Source organism: Lithobates pipiens, unplaced genomic scaffold, assembly GCF_037356315.1.
Source record: "Lithobates pipiens isolate NorthernLeopardFrog02 unplaced genomic scaffold, aLitPip1_a1.2 Scaffold_27, whole genome shotgun sequence".
NCBI lineage: Eukaryota > Metazoa > Chordata > Amphibia > Anura > Ranidae > Lithobates > Lithobates pipiens.
Window position 1 is genome coordinate 117,660,621 of NW_027507788.1, and position 14,496 is coordinate 117,675,116.

The window sequence follows — 14,496 nt, forward strand, 5'->3', positions numbered from 1 at the left end:
AAGGGTCACGGTATTTAATCCTTTTAGGAGCGTCCACGATCCCAAATGAAGACAGGTAGGCCAGATAATTACCAACCAGTGATTCCCATGCTCGAGGGTGACGGTACCTCAGGATCACCCCATATTGCTTTTTTCTTAGTACATTTATTCTTTTGTGAACACTTTTTATATTTGTATAATACTTATTTTTTAATTAAAAACAATCTTTTTTTTTTTTTACCTACACCATCCGGAGCCCTTTCTTTTTCTTATTCCTATTATATGCTACCTGTATGAACCCTTGAATTGGAGGTGGGATACATTGGTTTCCTGAGGTACCGTCACCCTCGAGCATGGGAATCACTGGTTGGTAATTATCCGGCCTATCTGTCTTCATTTGGGATTGTGGACGCTCCTAAGAGGAATCCATACCGTGACCCTTCCCTGCAGAGGCTGGAGTACAATCCTTTGGGATTACAACCTTTTTAGACCCATTGTCGTACGGCATGCGGGTCCAACTGTTTTGGTAAGCGTATCCATCTTATACCTTCAGATTGTTGCATCTACAGATATCTCTACAGACTAATAGATTGTCGTGGTGTGTCTCCTTGTTACCTTGATTCAAGGTCCATATGAGAAGATTGGTCACTCTCTCTCCATACAAGTGGACTTTTGTACAGATTGATGAACTGTTAATAGTTTATCTTTCAGGATTCATGTCATGTGACCTCACTGTTTCTACATTGTTTTTGCACTGTCGTATTTATATAGCATCAGGGATTACACTCTGCACATATTGTTATTTGTACCTGTTTTATAATCAGTGCAAAGTTTTCCTTTTTTTTTGAGTATAGGTCACTTATATTAACTTAAAATTTTCCTTTAGGTTTTTGGGTTCATTTTTTTAGCGCTACATTTTTATTTTTTTGACATTTCTTACAACTGTGTATGTTTGAGTGTTAGCTGCTAGTTTGATTTAAGTAGCGCAGTGTTTTGTTTTTTCGTATTTACATATTGAGGATTGTCACTTGCCACGTAGCCTGCCACACATTGCGGATTGTCACTTGCCACATAGCCTGCCACACATTGCGGATTGTCACTTGCCACGTAGCCTGCCAGACATTGAGGATTGTCACTTGCCACGTAGCCTGCCACACATTGCGGATTGTCACTTGCCACATAGCCTGCCACACATTGCGGATTGTCACTTGCCACGTAGCCTGCCACACATTGAGGATTGTCCCTTGCCATGTAGTCTGCCACACGTTGCGGATTGTCACTTGCCACGTAGCCTGCCACACATTGCGGATTGTCACTTGCCATGTAGTCTGCCACACATTGCGGATTGTCACTTGCCACGTAGCCTGCCACACATTGAGGATTGTGAAAAAAATTTAAATGTAGCGCTAAAAAAATGAACTCAAAAACCTAAAGGAAAATTTTAAGTGAATGTAAGTGACCTATGCTCAAAAAATAGGAAAACTTTGCACTGATTATAAAACAGGTACAAACAACAATATGTGCAGAGTGTAATCCCTGGTGCTATATAAATACGACAGTGCATAAACAATGTAGTAACAGTGAGGTCACATGAGGTGAATCCTGAAAGATAAACTATTAACAGTTCATCAATCTGTACAAAAGTCCACTTGTATGGAGAGAGAGTGACCAATCTTCTCATATGGTCCTTGAATCAAGGTAACAAGGAGACACACCACGACAATCTATTAGTCTGTAGAGATATCTGTAGATGCAACAATCTGAAGGTATAAGATGGATACGCTTACCAAAACAGTTGGACCCGCATGCCGTTCGACAATAGGTCTAAAAAGCTTGTAATCCCAAAGGATTGTACTCCAGCCTCTGGAGGGAAGGGTCACGGTATGGAATCCTCTTAGGAGCGTCCATGATCCCAAATGAAGACAGATAGGCCGGATAATTACCAACCAGTGATTCCCATGCTCGAGGGTGACGTACCTCAGGAGCACCCCATATTGCTTTTTTCTTAGTACATTTATTCTTTTGTGAACACTTTTTATATTTGTATAATACTTATTTTTTAATTAAAACCAATCTTTTTTTTTTTTTTACCTACACCATCCGGAGCCCTTTCTTTTTCTTATTCCTGTTATATGCTACCTGTATGAACCCTTGAAATGGAGGTGGGATACATTGGTTTCCTGAGGTACCGTCCCCCTTGAGCATGGGAATCACTGGTTGGTAATTATCCGGCCCATCTGTCTTCATTTGGGATTGTGGACGCTCCTAAGAGGAATCCATACCGTGACCCTTCCCTGCAGAGGCTGGAGTACAATCCTTTGGGATTACAAGCTTTTTAGACCTATTGTCGTACGGCATGCGGGTCCAACTGTTTGCTTCAGATTGTTGCATTGTTGCATCTACAGATATCTCTACGGACTAATAGATTGTCGTGGTGTGTCTCCTTGTTACCTTGATTCAAGGTCCATATGAGAAGATTGGTCACTCTCTCTCCATTCAAGTGGACTTTTGTACAGATTGATGAACTGTTAATAGTTTATCTTTCAGGATTCACCTCATGTGACCTCACTGTTACTACATTGTTTATGCACTGTCGTATTTATATAGCACCAGGAATTACACTCTGCACATATTGTTGTTTGTACCTGTTTTATAATCAGTGCAAAGTTTTCCTTTTTTTTTGAGTATAGGTCACTTATATTCACTTAAAATTTTCCTTTAGGCTTTTGGGTTCATTTTTTTAGTGCTACATTTTTATTTTTTTCACATTTATTACAACTTTGTATGTTTGAGTGTTAGCTGCTAGTTTGATTTAAGTAGCGTAGTGTTTTGCTTTTTTGGTATTTACATATTGAGGATTGTCACTTGCCATGTAGCCTGCCACACATTGCGGATTGTCACTTGCCACATAGCCTGCCACACATTGTGGATTGTCACTTGCCACGTAGCCTGCCACACATTGAGGATTGTCACTTGCCACGTAGCCTGCCACACATTGCAGTTTTTCACTTGCCACGTAGCCTGCCACACATTGCAGATTGTCACTTGCCAAGTCGCATGCCACACGTTGCGGATTGTTCTCAGAGTGAAATTAGGCAGCAGAGAGATAATGTAATCTCTCTGCTGCCCACTGCTTCCCGCACAATGAGGGCAGAACTGCAGAGATGCAGGGAAGTGAGAAATGATGTAATCTCCCTGCTCCCCTGCTCGAAGACTGAGCTGCCCAGCTTTCCCAACCTCACCCGCCCGTGCTGTCACCCGCTGAGCTGACCGCCCGGAACAACACCCGCAGAACCGCTCACGGGGTGTCATTCTGGGCGGACGGCTCCGTGTCTGACAGCCCGCGAGCGGTTCTGCGGGTGTTGTTCAGCGGGTGACAGCGCGGGCGGGTGAGGTTGGAACCTCCCGCTGGCTGTCACCCGTGGAGCTGAGCGCCAGATCACCCGTGGAGCCACCCGCATTCTCGGAGGGGGCAATTGCCCTGTTGCCCCCCCTGGATCTGCCCCTGGTTCCTGGACAGGTAAGTGTCCTTCTATTAAAAGCCAGCAGCTACAGTATTTGTAGCTGCTGACTTTTCTTTTTCTTTTTTTGTACAGGTAGAAACTCCACTTTAAGGGCTCCCACTTTAACATGGCCATCCAAACTTTTGTGGGAATACCAGTGCAAGCATACTTGCACCTGCCTACGTGTCTCTGGTGTGCAATTCATCTTATCTGCAGCAATGTGCTAGGTTTGGCACCTTGGTATTGCTAAACACAATGCGGTATCCCCTGTAACATCCTATTTATTTTAATCAAAGTTGGCTCAGAGATAATAGCGCATGCATGAAAACTACATTTTGTTTGTAGAGGTACCCTGCTTCTTGGAAATGAGGTATACAAATGACTTAATTTATTATATTGTATTGTTATTATTTAAATATCTTCTCTAAACTTGCATATCCATTTGGATTGAACTGAATCCACACTCCTTTTCTGCAAGTAATAGTTGCAAAGAAAATGCCCAATAGCAAAAGAAGAGGTGGGACAATTGCAATGTTGGACCTTAGCTGCTATATAAAAAAGGTGTAAATTACCATTCAGCTCAGATTGCAGAGGCTTGCTACAAAGTACAAGACCCTGGCACAGTAGCAGCATACAACTTTAACAATCAAAACTCTTTTATCCATAACTGGTGACCGGAGTACAGAAGGTACTGTTCATCTCTCCTAATTTATTCTCCTTTACCTTTAGATGGGGATATATATATATATATATATATATATATATATATATATATATATATATATATTAATTTGCAGGATAACTTTTTAAAGAAATGTAGATGCTATTTTAGAATACAATTTTGAATGAATAAAAGAAAATGCATCCCCCAAACGTTGCGTTTTCATGTAATTGGCACTGATCATTTTACCTGAAGTGACTTTAATCTTGCAATGTTTATCCAGCTTGAACCCTGCAGTGAGGGAGTCAGTGGTCACCTCCAGATTACTGCACCTCTAATTACAGGGGTACTTTAATTCATATCCAAGGAGGGGTGGACGTCTTTTGGTGGAAGTGATGATTGATTAAGGCCAAAACGTTCTTTTATTTTGGGTAGAATGTGGACACTTTAATGGAAGTTTTAATGTTGTTTGTGTCTGGCTGGGGCAATTCACCTTGTCTATATATTAGGGCTGTTACTGACTAAAATTTTCGTGTTCGAATAATCGATTTTTTTTCAAATTGATTAATCGACTAATTTTGATTAATTATAGAGCACATACAGATACAAATACGTTTAGCTGATTTCCTTGCATTGCAACTCTGCATTAGTCAGTGGTAAATGTGGTATACACTATATACAATCACCCGACACTAGGTAGTTTCCACAATCCATGACTTAACTTCACAGTTCACACAAATACGTTTTAAATTCAAACTGTAGCACTGAGATAAGTCATTTTTTTCCCACAGTAGCGTGACAATCCCTCCACCTCCCGTCTAACTAATCACTCTCACCTTATGGCATGGACCCCTGTGCAAACAGGTGGTCATGCAAGTGGGTATTAAAAGGGTTAACACGGACCATAAACTTCTCTTGCGTCTCCTTAGATCTCAGCAAGGATGCCAGGTCATGGGTAGAAAGAAAAGATCTAAGTGCTCACCGCTTAAGTATAAGATTACATTTTTGTGTTCAAACACAAACTACTCACATACAGATGATAAAAACACAGGATGTAAAGCCGCCAATTGTGCTAGTTCCGTAAGGCAGCAGCGGGTGACGTCATGCATAGCTCCTCCCTGTACGCGTTACGTTCAATCAGAACTTCAGCGTCACCGGACTCCTCCCCTCTTCCCTTCGTTAGCAGACGGAGGCACTTGGCTAAGGAGGGAGGAGTCCAGTGACGTCGATGTCCGTGACGTCACTGAATCTCCGACAGAACTCCCTGAAGCCCCGGAAGCCAGCGGAGAGGTGAGTACCGGTCAAAAGAATGAATCGATTAATAGCGGAATTAATCTTTAGTTTCCACAACCCTACTATACATCCTATTTATCATGTCATTGGGGCAGAAAGGGAGGAAATGCTACATTTTCCATGAATAGAGCGTACGTTTTACAATGGGGAGATTTGTTCTGGTGATAACTAAAAGGGTTTTCTGCTTACTTTGATTTGATTTTGTCTCAGGGGTTGTAATATTTCCTACGCATTACTACCCACCCTTAAAAAGTACATTTTGGCTTTAGATACACATTAAAAGAGAAACAACATATACTCACCGTTAATGTTAATTTATCAGTACTCCATGCCTCTTTCTCTTTGTATATGGGAACCAATATTCATTCTCTATGATCGTAGTTCATGCTTACATGTGTATACTGTGATGTTCATAGTTACACATATCTGTAGTGTCCCAGCTTCTTAAAAAAGTTATGATTTTACTTTACTGTGAAGCAACACTTTGGACTGTAAAATAAGATCATGTTGTTGTGTTAGTATTACTTATCCAAATGATCCAAGTTATCCAAGCAACTTCTTTTGTTCTAATGACTGTGCCTAACTACTCTACTACTACCTGGATAAGTAAGAATCTACACCTTCGTCATTAAAATGATAACATATTTTTTATGTTAACAGTAGTACTGCAATTGCATCATAATCTACCATGTAAAATTCCAGGTACTTTTCTATTAAACCTTTCGGGCAGCAGAAATTCCAGAGAAATATGACATCAGCATCATTGCTTATTTTGCACCATAGGTGACTTTTGCTGCTCTGAAGAATATTGGGTTCCAACCAAATTTAAACGAATGGGACTTTAACCAGTTGACCTCAGGAAAAATTACCCCCCTTCATGACCATTTTTTGTGATATGGCACTGCATTCCTTTAACTGACCGTTGCATGGTCATGCAACGCTGTACCCAAATAAAATGTATGTCCTTTTTTCCCACAAATAGAGATTTATTTTTGTAGTATTTGATCACTACTGCGTTTTCTGTTTTTTGCGCTATGAACAAAAAAAGACAGACAATTTTGAAAAAAATAAAAATTCTGTTGTCCCTAGGATCAGCAGATACATTATATTGCCAAAAGTATTGGGACACCTGCCTTTACACGCACATGAACTTAATGGCACCCCAGTCTTCGTCCATAGGGCTCATTGTATAGTTGGCCCACCCTTTGCAGCTATAACATCTTCAACCCTTCTGGGAAGGCTGTCCTCAAGGTTTAGGAGTGTCTATAAGAATGTTTGACAATTCTATAGAAGCGCATTTGTAAAGTCAGGCACTGATGTGGACGAGGAGGCCTGGCTTGCAGTCTCCACTCTAATTCAACCCAAAAGTGTTCTATTGGGTTGAGGTCAGGACTCTATGCAGGCCAGTCAAGTTACCCCACCCAAACTCGCTCATCCATGTTTTTATGGACCTTGCTTTGTGCACTGGTGTGCAGTCATGTTGGAATAGGAAGGTGCCATCCCCAAACTGTTCCCACAAAGTTGGAAGCATGAAATTATCCAGAATGTGTTGGTATGCTGACGCCATAAGAGTTCCCTTCATTGGAACTAAGGAGCCAAGCCCAACTCCTGAAAAACCACCCCACACCATAATCCCCCCTCCATGGACCAGTGCACAAAGCAAGGTCCATAAAGACATGGATGAGTTAGTTTGGGGTGGAGGAATTTGACTGGCCTGCACAGAGTCCTGACCTCAACCCAATAGAACACCTTTGGGATAAATTAAAACGGGGACTGCGAGCCAGGCCTTCTCGTCCACATCAGTGCTTGACCTCACAAATTAGCTTCTGGAAGAATGATCAAACATTCCCATAGACACACTCCTAAACCTTGTGGACAGCCTTCCCAGAAGAGTTGAAGCTGTTATAGCTGCAAATGGTGTGCCAACTCAATATTGAACCCTATGGACTAAGACTGGGTGCCCCAATACTTTTGGTAATATGATGTATATCTTTGTTGCAGTTCTACAGCAAATTTGGCATTTTGAAATAGAGAGGCCATATGCAGTGCACCCCCTCCTCAGCCACTATGTCATCACAGCATTGTAGCTACATAAATAAAACTCATATGCTCAGAACCAAAGCTGCTGAATAGTAAGCCCTTGTCAAAGTGCTATAGGATTACAACAAAGATGTTGCTGAGGTAGGGCTTATGTAAATACCCCTAATGCAGACTCCTTGCCTGTTAGTTTGATGAGTATCAGGTGGTGATGGGGTCTCTTTACACAAAAGCCCCATAGGATTTAAAGCTTTTCCCAGCTTCAGTTCTGCAACATTTCTTTTGAAATTAGTATACAGTATAAACTAAAGCTGGCCATACATGGCTTCATTTTCTGAACAGTATGGATAGAGAAATCTCTACTAATGCCTATTTTACTTGGGCAGCCATGGCCCCCAGAGTGTCTGAATCAGTGGAAGCCCGTAATGCAGGGCGCAGGGCCGCTCCCCCCATCTAATCCACGCCCCCAACCTCCTAATCTACATGCAGGGGGCTGAATGCAAGGATTCCAGTGGGTTTATTTTATTTTTAATTTTTTTTAGAATCATGTGATTAGAGCCAGAGCCCCCCCCCCCCCCCCAAAAAAAAAATATACCACCAGCCACCACTGGTCTGAATAGAATGGTGCTGCTAATTCCCCTCTGCCCAGCCCCCCACTTATACTTACCTGAGGCCCATCTCGATCCAGCGCTAGAGCAGCGGCTCTCCCGGAACTCTCTCCCCTCATAGGCTTAGAAACAGCAGCGGGAGCCAATAAGCCAGTAAGGAGAAAATGGAGGTGGGGCCACATATGTGGTGGGGCAATATATATATTCTTATATATATATTTTTTACTTTAATCTATTAAAAGTCCCACCCAGAGAAAAACTTCTTTAAACCCTGCCAGAAAGTTGTCAATGGAAACAACCAACTTCCAACATGACAAAGCACACAGCAAAAATGACCACACAGTGGTTGAAGGAGAAAAGGTGACTGCGCTTGCATGGCCTAGTCAGAGCCCAGACTTAAAAGACTAAATCCCCATTTCAGTTCTGTGGAATGACTTGAAGACTGCAATCCACAAATGGTCACCATTAAATGCAACTGAACTTGAGCAGATCTGCAAAGCAGAGTGGGCAAATATTGCAAAATCTAGATGTGCAAAGTTACTAGAGACATATCACAACAGACTAAAGGCTGTAATTAAAGCCAAAGGTGGCCCAACAAAATACTGACATAAGGGGTGATCCTTTTTCCAACTCAGTGATTCTGTTTTTGTTTTTATGTTTTTTTCTGACATGTTGGTGTTATATCTTTCATTTGGATGTTATAAGTTGTACTAGTAAATACAGCTGGATAAAACAAAAGTTGTGTCTATCTTAATTTCAGCCTGCAAAGCAACAAAATGTGATTCTTTTCTATACCCACTTTAAATTGTGTAGGGAAACTTGGTTGATTCTTGTAAAATCACCGTTTCCATCCAGTGGTGTAACTAGAACCTTCAGGGCCCCGATGCAGGAAACCTTGGAGCCCCCCCCCCCCGACCTCCGGACAGGGCTCTTTTCTCCGAGCCCGATGGTGGAACACCAGGGCCCAGTCCCAAGTGGGTGGCCGCATATAAAGGAACCGATTTAAAAAACATCAATTAAAGCCACTGTGCCCATCAAACGCCACCACTGTACCATCAAGCGCCACCACTGTACCATCAAATGTCACCACTGTGCCCATCAAACTTTGCCGCTGTGCCCATCAAACTCTGCCGCTGTGCCCATCAAACTCTGCCGCTGTGCCCATCATCAAATGCCACGCTGTGCCCATCAAATGCTGCCAGTGTACCCAACAAATGCTGCCATTGTGCCCATCAAATGCCGCCATTGTGCACATCAAATGCTGTTGGTGTGCCCATCAAATGCTGCCACTGTGAATCCCCACCACCCGCTCGCTGTCTGCCCGCCACTTACCCTGTCTGGGTGGGGCAGCGGGTAACGGCCATGAGCGGGATCCTCCATGCATCTCCCGCCATCCTCATCTCCTGTCCTCTCCTCCTGATAGGCGTCCAATAGCTGTGCCTATCGTTTCAGCCAATCAGGTGATGGGTAACAGACCCGCACACCTGATTGGTGGAGAGGCGGTTCAGTGTTAGGAAAGTGAATATTAATTCACTTTTCTAACACACCTGGGCAGACTGCGAGCGTCAAGCATGGCGCTCGCAGTTCACCTATTTTGAAGCCTATTAGAGCCCATGGCTCTAATCAGGTGCTGCAAAAACACCCCCCGCCGCTGTAATTCAGGCGCCCGACACCCCAAAAGGGACCAGACACCTAAATATGGGGGTGCTAGCGGTGGCTATGGATAGATTCATGCTATGCTATGCATGAATCTATCCATTGGTCATAGAGGGTGTGGCTGGAGAGAGGGGGTGGCACCTGTGCACCCTTTTGGATGCACCGCCACTGATAAACACATGCACATTCACATACATACATATGCATACATGCACACTCACATACATGCGCACACAAACATGCATACATACACATACATAAATGAACACACACACACACACACATACATGCTCACACACATACATGCTTACACACATACATGCTTACACACACACACACATGCATGCTCACACACACACACACATACATGCATGCTCACACACATGCATGCTCACACACACACACGCATACATGCATGCTCACACACACGCATGCTCACACACACACACACACATACATACAAGCATGCTCACACACACATACAAGCATGCTCACACACACACACACACACACATACATGCATGCTCACACACACACATACAAGCATGCTCACACACACAGATACACACATACAAGCATGCTCACACACACACATACATGCATGCTCACACATGCACATACAAGCATGCACACACACGCACATACAAGCATGCTCACACACGCACATACAAGCATGCTCACACACTCACATACAAGCATGCTCACACGCATACATACAAGCATGCTCACACACATACAAGCATGCTTGCTCACACGCACATACAAGCATACTCACACACACACGCACATACAAGCATGCTCACACACACACATACATGCATGCTCACACACGCACATACAAGCATGCTCACACACGCACATACAAGCATGCTCACACACGCACATACAAGCATGCTCACACACACATACATACAAGCATGCTCACACACACACATACAAGCATGCTCTCACACACACACACACACATACAAGCATGCTCACACACACACATATAAACACAAATGCAGTAGCTAGTCTTATAAAAAAAACGGCAGACATTTACAGTACCTTGGCTCTTCCTGCTGGGTACAGCACTGCAGGGGGAGACAAAGAGCACACACTTTACCCTAATATGAGGAGCTCCCGCACAGAGCCGATTTCAGTTCGGCTGATGATAGAGGAGCTCCTCTCAGCCTCCCCTCCTACGGAAGAGTACAGGGGGCCTGAGGGCCCCCTGCAGCAAGGGGCCCGGTCGCCATGGCGATCTTGGCGACCCCTATAATTCCACCACTGTTTCCATCCAACTGCCCCATAGACAGTGGCGTACTAAGTGGGGGGTGGGGGGGGGCGGATCTGCCCCGGGTGCCACACACTGGGGGAGTGTCAGGCCACCTCCCTCCCCCTCCGCAACTGAAGAGGAGACAGTGTTGCGGCCGCGGGTTAGGCAGACCACACAGAGAGAGCCCGAGGCACTGGCAGTGGGCGGCATCGCAGGGGGGAGGTGCGAGCAGCACCCGAGTGGAGTGACACCTGTAGGCTCAGTGATCCGGGACCCAGTGCTGAACAATCCCCTTCTCTCTGTGGTCACGTGGCACCGTTCTAATCAGTCTCGGCAGCGGCTGTCACTCACAGCCGAGCTGAGTGAAGCCGCCTCCCCCTCCTCCTGCATGCACAGCACTGTGTAGACATGAAGGAGGAGGCGGAGGCGGCTTCACTCTGCTCGGCTGTGAGTGACAGCCGCTGCCGAGACTGATCAGAAAGGCGCAACCACAGAGAGAAGGGGATTGTTCACCGGGTCCCGGATCACTGAGCCGACAGATGCCACTCAGGTGCTGCTTGCACCTCCCCCCTGCAATGCCACTGCCTTGGGCTCTCCGTGTGTGTTCTGAGGTATGGGTCTGTAGGGGGGGCTGTATTGTTAGGGGGGTCTGTGCACTGTAGGGGGTTCTTTACTGCTTTACTGTAGGGGGTTTGTGCACTGTAGGGGGGGTTATTTACTGTGGGGGGCTGCACTGTGGGGGGTCTGCACTGTAGGGGTCCTGCACTGTAGGGGGGTCTGTACTATAGGGGGTCTGCACTGTAGGGGGAGGGGTCTGTACTCTAGGGGAGGATTTGGCACTGTAGGGAGGTCTGCAGTGTAGGGGTGTATGCGCTGTAGGTGGGAGAGGTCTGTATTGTAGGGGAGGATACTGTACTGTTGGGGGGTCTGTACTGTAGGAGAATATTCTGTACTGTAGGGGGGTCTGCACTGTAGGGGGGGGGGGGTCTGCACTGTAGGTGGGGACTGTACTGTAGGGGAGGATTTTGCACTGTAGGGAGGTCTGTACTGTAGGGGAGGATTCTGTACTGTAGGGGGGGGGGGGGTCTGTACTGTAGGGGAGTTTTTACTGTAGGGGAGGATTCTGTACTGTACTGTAGGGGGTTTTCACTGTAGGGGGGGTCTGTACTGTAGGGGAGTCTGTACTGTAGGGGGGTCTGTGCTGTAGGGTGGAGGGGTCTGTACTGTAGGAGGGTCTGCACTGTAGGGGAGGATTCTGTACTGTAGAAGGGCCTGCGCTGTAGGGTGGAGGGGTCTGTACTGTAGGAGGGTCTGCACTATATGGGAGGATTCTGTACTGTAGGGGGGTCTGTACTGTAGGGGCATCTACACTGTAGATGGGGGGTCTGTACGATAGGGAGGGGTCTGCACTGTAGGTGGTCTGTGTAACAATGCAGGGGGTCCAGAGCTGTCAGGGGCTGTGTAATGTAAATGGGGTGCAGAGGTGCAGGGTGCTGTGTAATGTAAAGAGGTCCTTAGGTGCAAGGTCCTGTGTAATGTAAAGGGGTCCAGAGGTGCAGGGTGCTGTGTAATGTAAAGAGGTCCTTAGGTGCAAGGTCCTGTGTAATGTAAAGGGGTCCAGAGGTGCAGGGTGCTGTGTAATGTAAAGAGGGCCTTAGGTGCAAGGTCCTGTGTAATATAAAGGGGTCCAGAGGTGCAGGGTGCTGTGTAATGTAAAGAGGTCCTTAGGTGCAAGGTCCTGTGTAATGTAAAGGGGTCCAGAGGTTCAGGGTGCTGTGTAATGTAAAGAGGTCCTGAGGTGCACGGTCCTGTGTAATGTAAAGGGGTCCATAGGTGCAGGGTGCTGTGTAATGTAAAGGGGTCCAGAGGTGCAGGGTGCTGTTCAATGTAAAGGGGTCCAGAGGTGCAGGGTGCTGTGTAATGTAAAGAGGTCCTTAGGTGCAGGGTTAGGTGTAATGTAAAGGGGTCCAGAGGTGCAGGGTGCTGTGTAATGTAAAGGGGTCCAGTGGTGCAGGGTGCTGTGTAATTTAAAGGGGTCCAGAGGTGCAGTTGTGGAGAGGGGGGGTACACAGTAGTGACAAAATGATATTGAAGGATGCAGAGGTATGCAGGGGACACAGTGGGGTGTTTTTACATTTTAAGGTGGGGGGGTGCCAGATATAGGATCCGCCCTGGGTGCCAAATGCTGTAGGTGCCCCCCTGCCCATAGAGGAGAGCGGGTTGTGTCCATATCATCTGCCTGTGGAGAGATCCCTCGCATAGCCGGGAGATTCTGCTTGGACGTATCTGCCCCATGTAAAATGGGCCTTAATGAGTTAGAAGAGTATTTCAAAAACCACTGGGAAGATGGCAACTCTGTAAAGTCATGTCACAGGACAGGTTACCAACATGGGCATTTATGTAATTAATTAAATATTACTTTATGATTGGATGGCTGTCATTTTTATAGCTACTTATGTGGACCAATGGTGTTATAATTTGATCTTAAGCTTGATAAACAGAACTTAAAAAAAGATTTGCTCGGGGGGGGGGGGGGGGTTCAGCTGTCTTTCAGCTGGTATGCTGACCCCCAACACATGTGTTGAATAAATGCTTATTTGGTTTGAACCTACTCACAGCTAGTTTGGGAGAAAATCCCTATTTAAAACATAGTGACAACCAGTGGCGGCTGGTGTTCAATTTTCTTGTGGGAGCAGCTCACAGCCTCCCCAGCCAGCCAGATCGACCAACCACCCCCCAATAAAAAAATAAAAGTGTCCCGCGAAGTCCATTCATCTTCTCTCACTCTGACGGACCAGAAAAAAAAAGAAAAGCCACATGCCGCCACGATCTGCCTCCATGGGAGGCACCTGCTGTAATGACCCGCCTCTCAGATGACAGTTCTTTTAATAACTGAGGGTGGGGCCACACGACAGCCATTTTTAAATCCTTTTTTTGCATTGATACATGTCCCCCCGGGGCAGGACCCAGGTCCCCAAACACTTTTTATGACAATAACTTGCATATAAGCCTTTAAAATTAGCACTTTTGATTATTCATGTTCGTGTCCCATAGACTTTAACGGTGTTCGTGTGTTCGAACAAATTTTTTGCCTGTTCGCATGTTCTGCTGCGAACCGAATCGGGGGTGTTCGGCTCAACCCTAGCGGGGAGGAGAAAAAGGAAGACATTAGCAAATATTAATTCGATAATGTCAGGGCTCTGCAATCCGAGCTCACCCTTTTTGAAGCGAATTAGAGTCTCAGGCTCTAATCATGTGCTTAGAAAAAATAAAATAAACCAATTTGAATCCATTCGTCTGGCGCCCCGCATGTGGATTAGGGGCCGGATGCATGGATTAGGGGGTGGCGCCCCTACGCCCTGCATTAGCGCCTGCCACTGGTGACAAAATCCTTACATTCTTATGTCGGTGACTTTAGATAGTAAAGTAAACCTTTCATAAAAGTAGTATAGAGGCTGCCATTGCCTATGCTGTTGGATACATTTTGTTCCTCCATCCTCT

The 14,496-nt window shown here is 45.5% G+C and overlaps 1 protein-coding gene across 1 annotated transcript in view; it reads left to right on the plus strand.

Annotated features, from left to right (window-relative positions):
• The first annotated feature begins 4,067 nt into the window (after positions 1-4,067).
• LOC143934092 (sulfotransferase 2B1-like) overlaps positions 4,068-14,496 on the plus strand; it is a 238,478-nt gene continuing 228,049 nt past the window's right edge. The window contains exon 1 of the mRNA XM_077457404.1: positions 4,068-4,170. The gene's annotated coding sequence lies outside the window, so the exon portion shown is untranslated. The remainder of the gene's footprint in view (positions 4,171-14,496) is intronic.